Source organism: Bidens hawaiensis, unplaced genomic scaffold, assembly GCF_021521415.1.
Source record: "Bidens hawaiensis isolate Kalapana, Puna unplaced genomic scaffold, B.hawaiensis_p1.1 tig00016189_1, whole genome shotgun sequence".
Classification (NCBI taxonomy): domain Eukaryota; kingdom Viridiplantae; phylum Streptophyta; class Magnoliopsida; order Asterales; family Asteraceae; genus Bidens; species Bidens hawaiensis.
The window spans coordinates 533849-542583 of record NW_027492473.1 but is presented as its reverse complement, the minus strand read 5'-3'; the positions used below and the strand labels follow the sequence as shown (position 1 = coordinate 542583).

At 35.2% G+C, this 8735-nt stretch overlaps 1 pseudogene; it reads left to right on the top strand.

Moving 5' to 3' along the window:
- Positions 1–6011: 6011 nt before the first annotated feature.
- Positions 6012–8515, top strand: LOC143550825 (polyphenol oxidase I, chloroplastic-like; annotated as a pseudogene).
- Positions 8516–8735: the final 220 nt, after the last annotated feature.

Here is an 8735-nt window from a genome sequence, read left to right as displayed (position 1 = left end):
AAAAAAACGTTCGGAGAGATTTTATAGAAAATGCTTGATCAAATTCCAAAAGTACACAAATTGTTCGGAAATATTTTCTGAAAATGCTTGATCACGTTTTTGTTAGGTGAATTTGTCATATGTGTAACTGAATTCAATGTGCCATCTTTTCTTTTTAAATTATGAAATATTGTTTTCGGGGCATATATAGGATGATAATGGGACAAACTATTACTCTTTTTCTTTGAAGTTTGAACGATACAAAATAAGGGAACCTTTTTAAAGTAATACTAAACCGTAAAACACGGAAATTACATATTACCGAGAGATTTTTAAGTCACTCGTCTTAATAAACATTTGTGTCCTTGTTTCGATGAGAATACATAAAAAAAAGGGAGATAGAAAGAGTGAAACTAATAATAAGATCCAATAACTCGCTGCTCCTAGTCGCTTTAGGGTGAAAAATTCAAAGACAATTCCAAGACCCACCAAGTTGTGTAGCAAATAACCTCAATAATAATCATCTTCGGTTGAGATATAGCTTGCCAAGTTGAGCAAATCAATAACCATCAACCGACAACAGACTCTCTACCTCCTACAATATAGAGCATGTGACCATGTCTTTGCACTCACCAAGTACTCTCCGAGAATATGTGTATTAGTTTCTCCTTTTCCTGCACATATTGGACATAAAATCGAACTACCTCCATGCCACGTAGAGATAAATTAAAATGAGTTGGGAGACGATCTAGCAAAGCTCCCCACACAAATACCTTAACCTTTTTAGGGACGATCTTGTTCCAAGTTGTAGGTTGATTACTAGAAGGAAGATAGGGCCAATCAATAAAATAATCACCGAATCTTTTTGATCGAAAATTCAGAACACCCTTCAAAGTTCCAAGTCCAGAATCTATATCATCCGAGAAATGCACATCACAAAGTAGTTCCAACAACTCGGACAACTGCCACTCCTCTATCCCATCCCGTAAAGGGCGTCTCTAATTCCAAGACCAACCCAAATCCATTTGTTTTTGCACAATATAAGTTGAGTTGTTACTTTCCAAGCGAAATGGGCTCTTGAACTTAGTCATAAGAGAAGTATTACCAATCTAAATATATGACCAAAAGCTAGTTAGAGCACCATAACCCACCTTTCTGAAATGATAGATGTAGGACAAGATATTATCTCGTGAAATAATGAACATGGCGCAGAAATACAGTTCCACATCCCAGAATTTTAGAGGAAGCTCCATGGTCCATGGGATTACCGTGAATCACATAAATACCTTTAACCCAAGTCACATATGGAAAAAGGCACTACTAGAAAAATAGCCTTTAATGACGCGCATTGCATGTCATTAAAGGGGTAGATGACACGTATATCCGTGTCAAGGAAGGCCCTGTCAAGAAAAGTTCATGACATGAATTCGTGTGTCATCTTTTTATGACACACTTATGACACGTATTTAAGTGTCATCTTTTTATGACATGCATTGTGTGTCATGGTTTTAGGGTTTAAAAAAATATATTATTTATAGAATTATTAATTTCCCTATTAATGACAATTTTCATAACACAAAAAAATATTCATATATAGACAAATAATGCATTTCATACAATATTTAATAAAATACTAATATTTCATACATCATTCAAAGTTAACTAATATCAATACATAATTTTAACAAAAAACCAACGGTGTCACAAAAGTCTACCAATCTTTACTAATTTTCTTTAATCCCGGTAGTCTTCACTTTCATACTTCTTTTGTTCTAATATGTTCATTTGCCTGAATAAGACATGCATACCTGAAAGCAATGAACTCCATTGAAAAAAAATGAGATAAGAACAGACAAGAGAATTTAACAATCATATGCTCAATAATAAAGAACAATGAGGGGAATATTTTGTTTCTACAAATATCATAGCTGACACATGTTGATAATCAAATATGCAGTTGTCCTTGATTCGTGACAGAGTAAACAAAGTGCATGAAAAAACATAAAATTTATATTACCTGCAATCGTGTTGAATACAATTGACCAGTCAACTGTTATAACAAGTATACAAGCATCCATGTCAAGCTGTTTCCAATTCCATGAGGCCTGTGTTTATTTCTTCAGCTATTAATGTTTATGGATGTTAGTGATTATCAATATAGGGTAAACCCAATATATATTAGAATGTCATTAATAACAAAAAAGAATATATTCACTAATTATATGACAGAAAATAAGTATATATATATATAAATAAGAATCAATTGATACAATGCCATAATATACAACCTTTTATAATGATGCTAAACCAAGTACCTGTGACAACTGAGCCCAGTCATCTGATGCAGGATAAAGAAGCTGTGGTATCAAAGATCATATATGACAAAGTATATGCAGAGTTTAGAGTCATCTAATCATACTTTATATTTAAAAAAAAAGTTCAATAAGAACCACCAGATCCGATATCAACTCTTACCACACATGAAATCTTTTCGTTAATGCTACATTTCTTAGCTATTCTTTAGTGGACTAATAATGTAACTATATATGTCTACTTGATAGCCTTAAAAAAAGTAAAATCTTAATATTAATATTGTCATTATTGTTAGTTATATAAGTGTAAATCAGAGAAGGGGAAAGGAAACCATCATTTAACTATAAAAGTTTATAGTCATTATTTCATATGCCATATTGAGAGACTCCTAGTCTCCTATTATATCCAAACTGCCTAATTGCTAAAGAACACAAAGTAGTTTGCAGATATGCACAATTACCATTTTTCACAGTTGACTTCTGAAAAGTCAAACAACATTCTTGAAGGTTTGTTGTGTTAATAATGTTTTTTTTACAAAAAAATAACTTGCTTCAAACTAACTATGTTTTGACTCTTTACTCGACCCATCCAAGTGCTAACAAAGATATGCAATTGTTGATCATTTGACTTTTAAGCGGTTTGTTAATCAAAAAGCTCTCTTTTTTTTAAAGGAAATCAAAAAGCTCTCTTGCAGAACAAATTGGATCATTTGAATTTTAAAAGTCAACTGCCCCATTTAAAAGTTAACAGCACATATGCATCCTATTAAAAGTAAAGAAAACTACACTATTTAACAACCATGACAGTTTGCCACCATTTATGGTTTTCTACTATTTCCAATATACCCCTCGATCGAAAACGAATTTGCGGATGACCCCAAAAATTGATTTATTTACCCAAAAAAATTATTAAACTAATATCTGGAACTGAAATCATTTTTTACAGCAGCCACTACACATTCCATAATCTATACAAAATTGATTTCTAGAAATCACCCTAAAATAAAAAAGTTTTACCTAGCTTTTTAGTAATTTTATTATATCAGACTCCTCACAACTTATGAAAGCAACATTCAAGAATGCAATTCTTAGAAGTCAAACCAATATCAATATAAATTATGTGTGAAGATTAAAAGTAAACTGAAATTGGATAAAATCACAAAATATATAAATCTTCATATAAGAAGCTTACTAATAATAAGAATAAACCTTGTATTGAGAAGGAACATAAGGTGTGATTCGATTCCAAAAACAGTTCCAGATAGCACACTAGTGGTTCTACTGGAATCACTTTCAAAAGCTTGGCAACTCTGCTGAACAGTTTCACCGAAATGAAGCCTTGCTACCAGTGCTGCATCAAAGCAACATAATATGAACAGTAGCAATATGGGTGCAAACCATTTTTTGCTTAATAATATAAACAACTACCACCGTACACCATGGAAAATCATATTAATTTAATAACTAACAAACCTTTGTTTCAGCTCCAATATATTTTCCAAAGGTTTTATCTCAACTTTATTAATTTTTGAAGATGGACAGGCCCACATTCTAACCTTATCTTTAACCACTCTGATTTTCTTCAATGAATGTGATAACAGAATCAGAATGTGCATCACTGCACATCAAAAGCGCCGGCCCAAAAGGCATAATCTTTCACGTCCCATGAAACCGAACCCTAAATCCAACTGCTAGCCAAATTTTCATAAAATTGGCAACATACTTATGATTTCTCCCCAAAATTCACAATAATAAACCAAAAAAGACACAGCAAAACAGAAAACAAATCAGTTTCTGTGTTTTACATAAGTGGAAATCATTACTACAACACCATATAGCAGTTTTCTTATATTAATGTATTCCCCACTTTCTGTAACTAAACCCTAATTTTAACCAAATTTCATACAAAATTCCAGCAGGCTCGTAAGGTTACTCATTCCTCAACTTACGTTGCAAATTCAAAACCTAAAAATGACAAAAATGCAATAGTTCCTAACTTCAAGCTTCAAATAGAAAAAATAACATCTAGAATTTGAAAACTAGAACAAAAACCGTTGAAATAACAAATCATATTGTTACGGTTCAACACAGTTACACCTAGGGTTTCCAATTTCACTTTATGTAGCTTATTAAGACACAAATCTCCAAATTCTCAACAAATTGCAACATATATTGAAATATAAACTCAAATTGTTGCAATAACCACAAAATTATACCTGTTCGTGCTTTTAATTCGTAATCAATCAAAGAAGCTAGGTCCGTGTTTGTGAAAAATCCCCGTAGAAGCTCTGCGTGAAGGGAATCGATGTGTGTTTGTGAGGAAATAGGCTCCATGTGAAGGAATCAATTAAAGCACTAGGATCGATGGAAGAAATCGCCAGTGTTTATGAAGAAATCGTCAAACCCTAGCTCTGAAAGGAATCGGGGTCTTATTAGGGAGCGAGATTTATAAAGTGACACAGTGAGGATGACACGCAAATTCCTTAATAAAAAAAGTGTATTCCGTTTTTTTAATTTATCTTTCCTTTTGATTTTTTAAAAGATGACATTTTTTATGACACGCGTTTTTTTGTACGTCATAAAATCAGTGTGTGTCATTGTTTGCGTGTCATTAAAGGTATATTTTCTAGTAGTGAGGCATGAAATCTCCATGGTCATTTATACAAAAGAGCAAGGTAAAAAGGCAAACAAGCTTCCAACGCCTAAACCGTCGACCTCTTTTCCGAAAGCACCAATCGAATCCCACTTGATGCAAGCCAATATCCTAGTCGAATTGGTTCCACCCCAAAATTATTTGAGCGCGTAGCCTCAAGAGTCTTCTTAACTATACTTAGAAAACGATACCAGGAAAAATAATATGTATCCAACGCCCCTAATTCTTCCTAATTAAACGCTACTATAAAACTTGCACAACCATTTTTTCTGTAAACGTGAATGAACTCTTTATTGTAAAATTCTAATCAGTTATTTGTCATAAGTATCTTAATTAAGTCTTCTTTTAGTTTGAATTTCAACCAATATGTCTTCCATTCTACAAACTTATGAAATGCACCACTTTTGTTTTTAATTAGTTGAAAGAGGTGGAATAATCAAATAAAAGGACCAAGAGCAAAACAAGCAACATAGAATTACAACTGTTCACGTTTATTTTTGTTTTCGGTATACAATTATGAACACCCAAACCTTTTTGAGACATCAATAAATATCTGCACCTCCCAAATACTAATCAACTTTAGTATTAGTAGGCTTTCATAGATCAGAGTATACATCATCTAGGATTCTCATTTAGTTGTATGTTCCTCTATGCCAGACTGAACCCTTCTTTCTCAATTCACAAGTTTCACAAAATCCTTCCACTGATTTTGAAATCACCGATTATCATTAGCTTTCTTCCTTAACTCTACAAGACCTTGACTACAATTAAGTGACCAAATCTCTTGTGCCATAGTTAGCATAGTATACCAAAACTTTAATCGAAGGAGATCATCCGGTAGTACTTATAATAAAAAGCTCATAGAAATATCGTTTATTTAATCACAATATCTCATTATAACTTTCTCATCATGGTACAAACTTTACTTTTATGTACTATTATTTATATCATCAGTTGGTAGAACATGTAACCACAAACTTGTTACATGTGACATATCCTTTAAATTAAAAAAATTGTAACCGGCATGTGAGACATGATAATTAATAGGGCAAAACCTATGGGTGCAAGAATTAATTTCTCTATATAAACCATGCTAGGAACCCTATTGTCATGCACAAAACCTAAAACACCATGGCTTCTCTCTCAACATCACCCATCCCTGCTACCGGAACCACCACTAAACCCTACTCTTCCTCTTTCACCACCACCTCCTTGCCACTATTCTCAAAAACCTCCAAAATCTATGCCCTCAAGTCACTCAAACACAATGTCTCTTGCAATGCCGGTTCTTCTGACAACCTGTTGAACAACCTAGACCGCCGAAACGTTCTCCTGGGCCTCGGCGGTCTCGCGGGAGCCGTAAACCTTCCATCCGCTGTGGCGGCACCATTAGCCGCCCCGGATATTTCGAAATGTGGGACCAACCCACTTTCCGGGTTTACGGCTAATGAAAACACTCCCACTGGCGGAGACTGTTGTCCGCCAGACTCTAGTGAGATATTGGACTTCAAGTTCCCAACAAACCAGACGTTTAAGATAAGACCCGCAGCGCATTTGCTGAGTCCGAAATACATTGCTAAGTTTAACGAAGCGATTAAGCGTATGAAAGAGTTGCCCGAAACCGATCCTCGTAACTTTTTGCAACAAGCGCGTATTCATTGCGCGTATTGCAATGGCGCTTACACGCAATCCTCAAGCGGCTTTCCGGATATCGAAATCCAGATTCATAACTCATGGCTCTTCTTTCCGTTCCATCGTTGGTACCTTTACTTTTACGAGAGAATATTAGGAAGTTTGATTGACGATCCCACTTTCGCTTTACCTTTCTGGAACTGGGATACGCCCGCGGGAATGACAATTCCCGCGTTCTTTAACGATCCCAAATCTGTAGTTTTTGATACCAAAAGAAACCAATCTCATTTAACATCAGTCGTTGATTTGGGCTACAATGGAAAAGAAGCCAACACTAGTGATATCGAAAAGGTGACGAATAATCTCGCAATCATGTACCGTCAAATGGTGACAAACTCCACCACCCCGTTGTCGTTTTTCGGCGGTGTGTATCGCGCTGGGAAACAAAACCCGGAAGAAAAGGCGTACGCGGGGTCGATTGAAACGAGCCCGCACGTAGCGGTTCATCGTTGGGTTGGTGACACCGAGGGAAAAGAATGGTGAAAACATGGGGAATTTTTATTCTGCGGGGCGTGACACGTTATTTTATTGTCACCATTCGAATGTGGACCGAATGTGGTCGTTGTGGAAAATGTTGGGCAGGAAAAATAAAGACACGGCCAATAATTCAGTGTCTAGTGATGATCAGAACTATAAGGATATAACCGATCCGGATTGGCTCAACAAGTCGTTTGTGTTCTATGATGAAAACAAGAATCTTGTTCGGGTTTACGTTAAGGATTGTTTGCTCACAAGCCAACTTGGGTATGACTACCAGCGAGTTGAGGTACTAATATGAGATATAAATTATATATATATAGTTATAGAATAATTATTTCCTACACTTCTTTTAAGTAGTTTTGGGTTATTTTTATTAAGGAGGTGTTTGGCATAGCTTTTATTTTTAAGCTTATGCTTATATATAAAATTAGCTTAAAACTTTTTTTCTATTATTTGGTAAGCTCTTTTTTTAGTGTTTGTATTAACTTATATTCTATAAGTTAATTATGTGTCTTAATAAATTGTTAAATCCAACATTCTTTAATAATTTGTTAGAGTAATAATTACTAATTCACCACCATTTGAGGACAAATGAAATAAATAAGCTTCTTCAAATAAAATAAAAAATCATTTTCAAATAAGCTTCTTTAAATGAGCTTATACAAGCTAATAATCATAAGCTTAAAAAGCTAAGCCGGACACCAAGTTAAGCTTATTTTGTAAAAAAAAACAAAAAAACCTATAAGCTTTGTTAAAAAAGCTTGGCCAAACACCCCCTAATTTATAGTACATATTTCTAACTCATATTTAAGTTTTAATGATTTCAAGAGAAAATAAGTTAAAACTGATTCATATTTGTTTATTCATATATTAGGTACCATGGCTTAATAACAAGCCGGGTCCCGCGTGCTCCAAAATCCGGAATCGCTAAGAAACTCGTGGGAAAGGTGAAGAACACCGAAGATGTCACGTTCCCGGTGAAACTGGACAAGATTCTGAAGGTTTTGGTGTCGCGGCCGAAAATAATCAAGAAGCAAGAAGGAAAAGGAGGACAAAGAGGAGATTTTGGTGATAGAGGGGATTACTTATGACAGTGAGAAGTATGTGAAGTTCGATGTGTTTGTGAATGAAGAGAATGACGATGCCAATGCGTACGCGCCTAATCAGTCTGAGTTCGTGGGGAAGTTTTGCGCAATTGCCGCACAAACATAAGGGCATGAGTTCGGACAAGACCAATTTCCATGCTGGACTTACGGAGCTCCTGGAGGATCTTGAGGCGGACGATGATGAGACTGTTTTGGTGACGGTGGTTCCAAGATCTGGGTCTGACGATGTCACGATTGACGGGATCAAGATCACCTACGCTTAATATCCGGATTACGACGATTTCCGATGTTGGTTGTTTTATCTTGTTGGTTTCGTTAAGAATAAATCTTTTAGTAGTATTGTTTTATGGTAGTTTAATTTGACCCTTGATTCATAATTAGGGTTCGTGTTCGTTGTCGGGAAGTTTGTGTTGAAAGTCCGAGGTCGTGTCATGCATGTCTCGGATTCGAATAAATCTATGTTTGAGTCGTGGTTGTGGTGTGTAATATGGGGTTTGCAGTTTAGCACCCCTA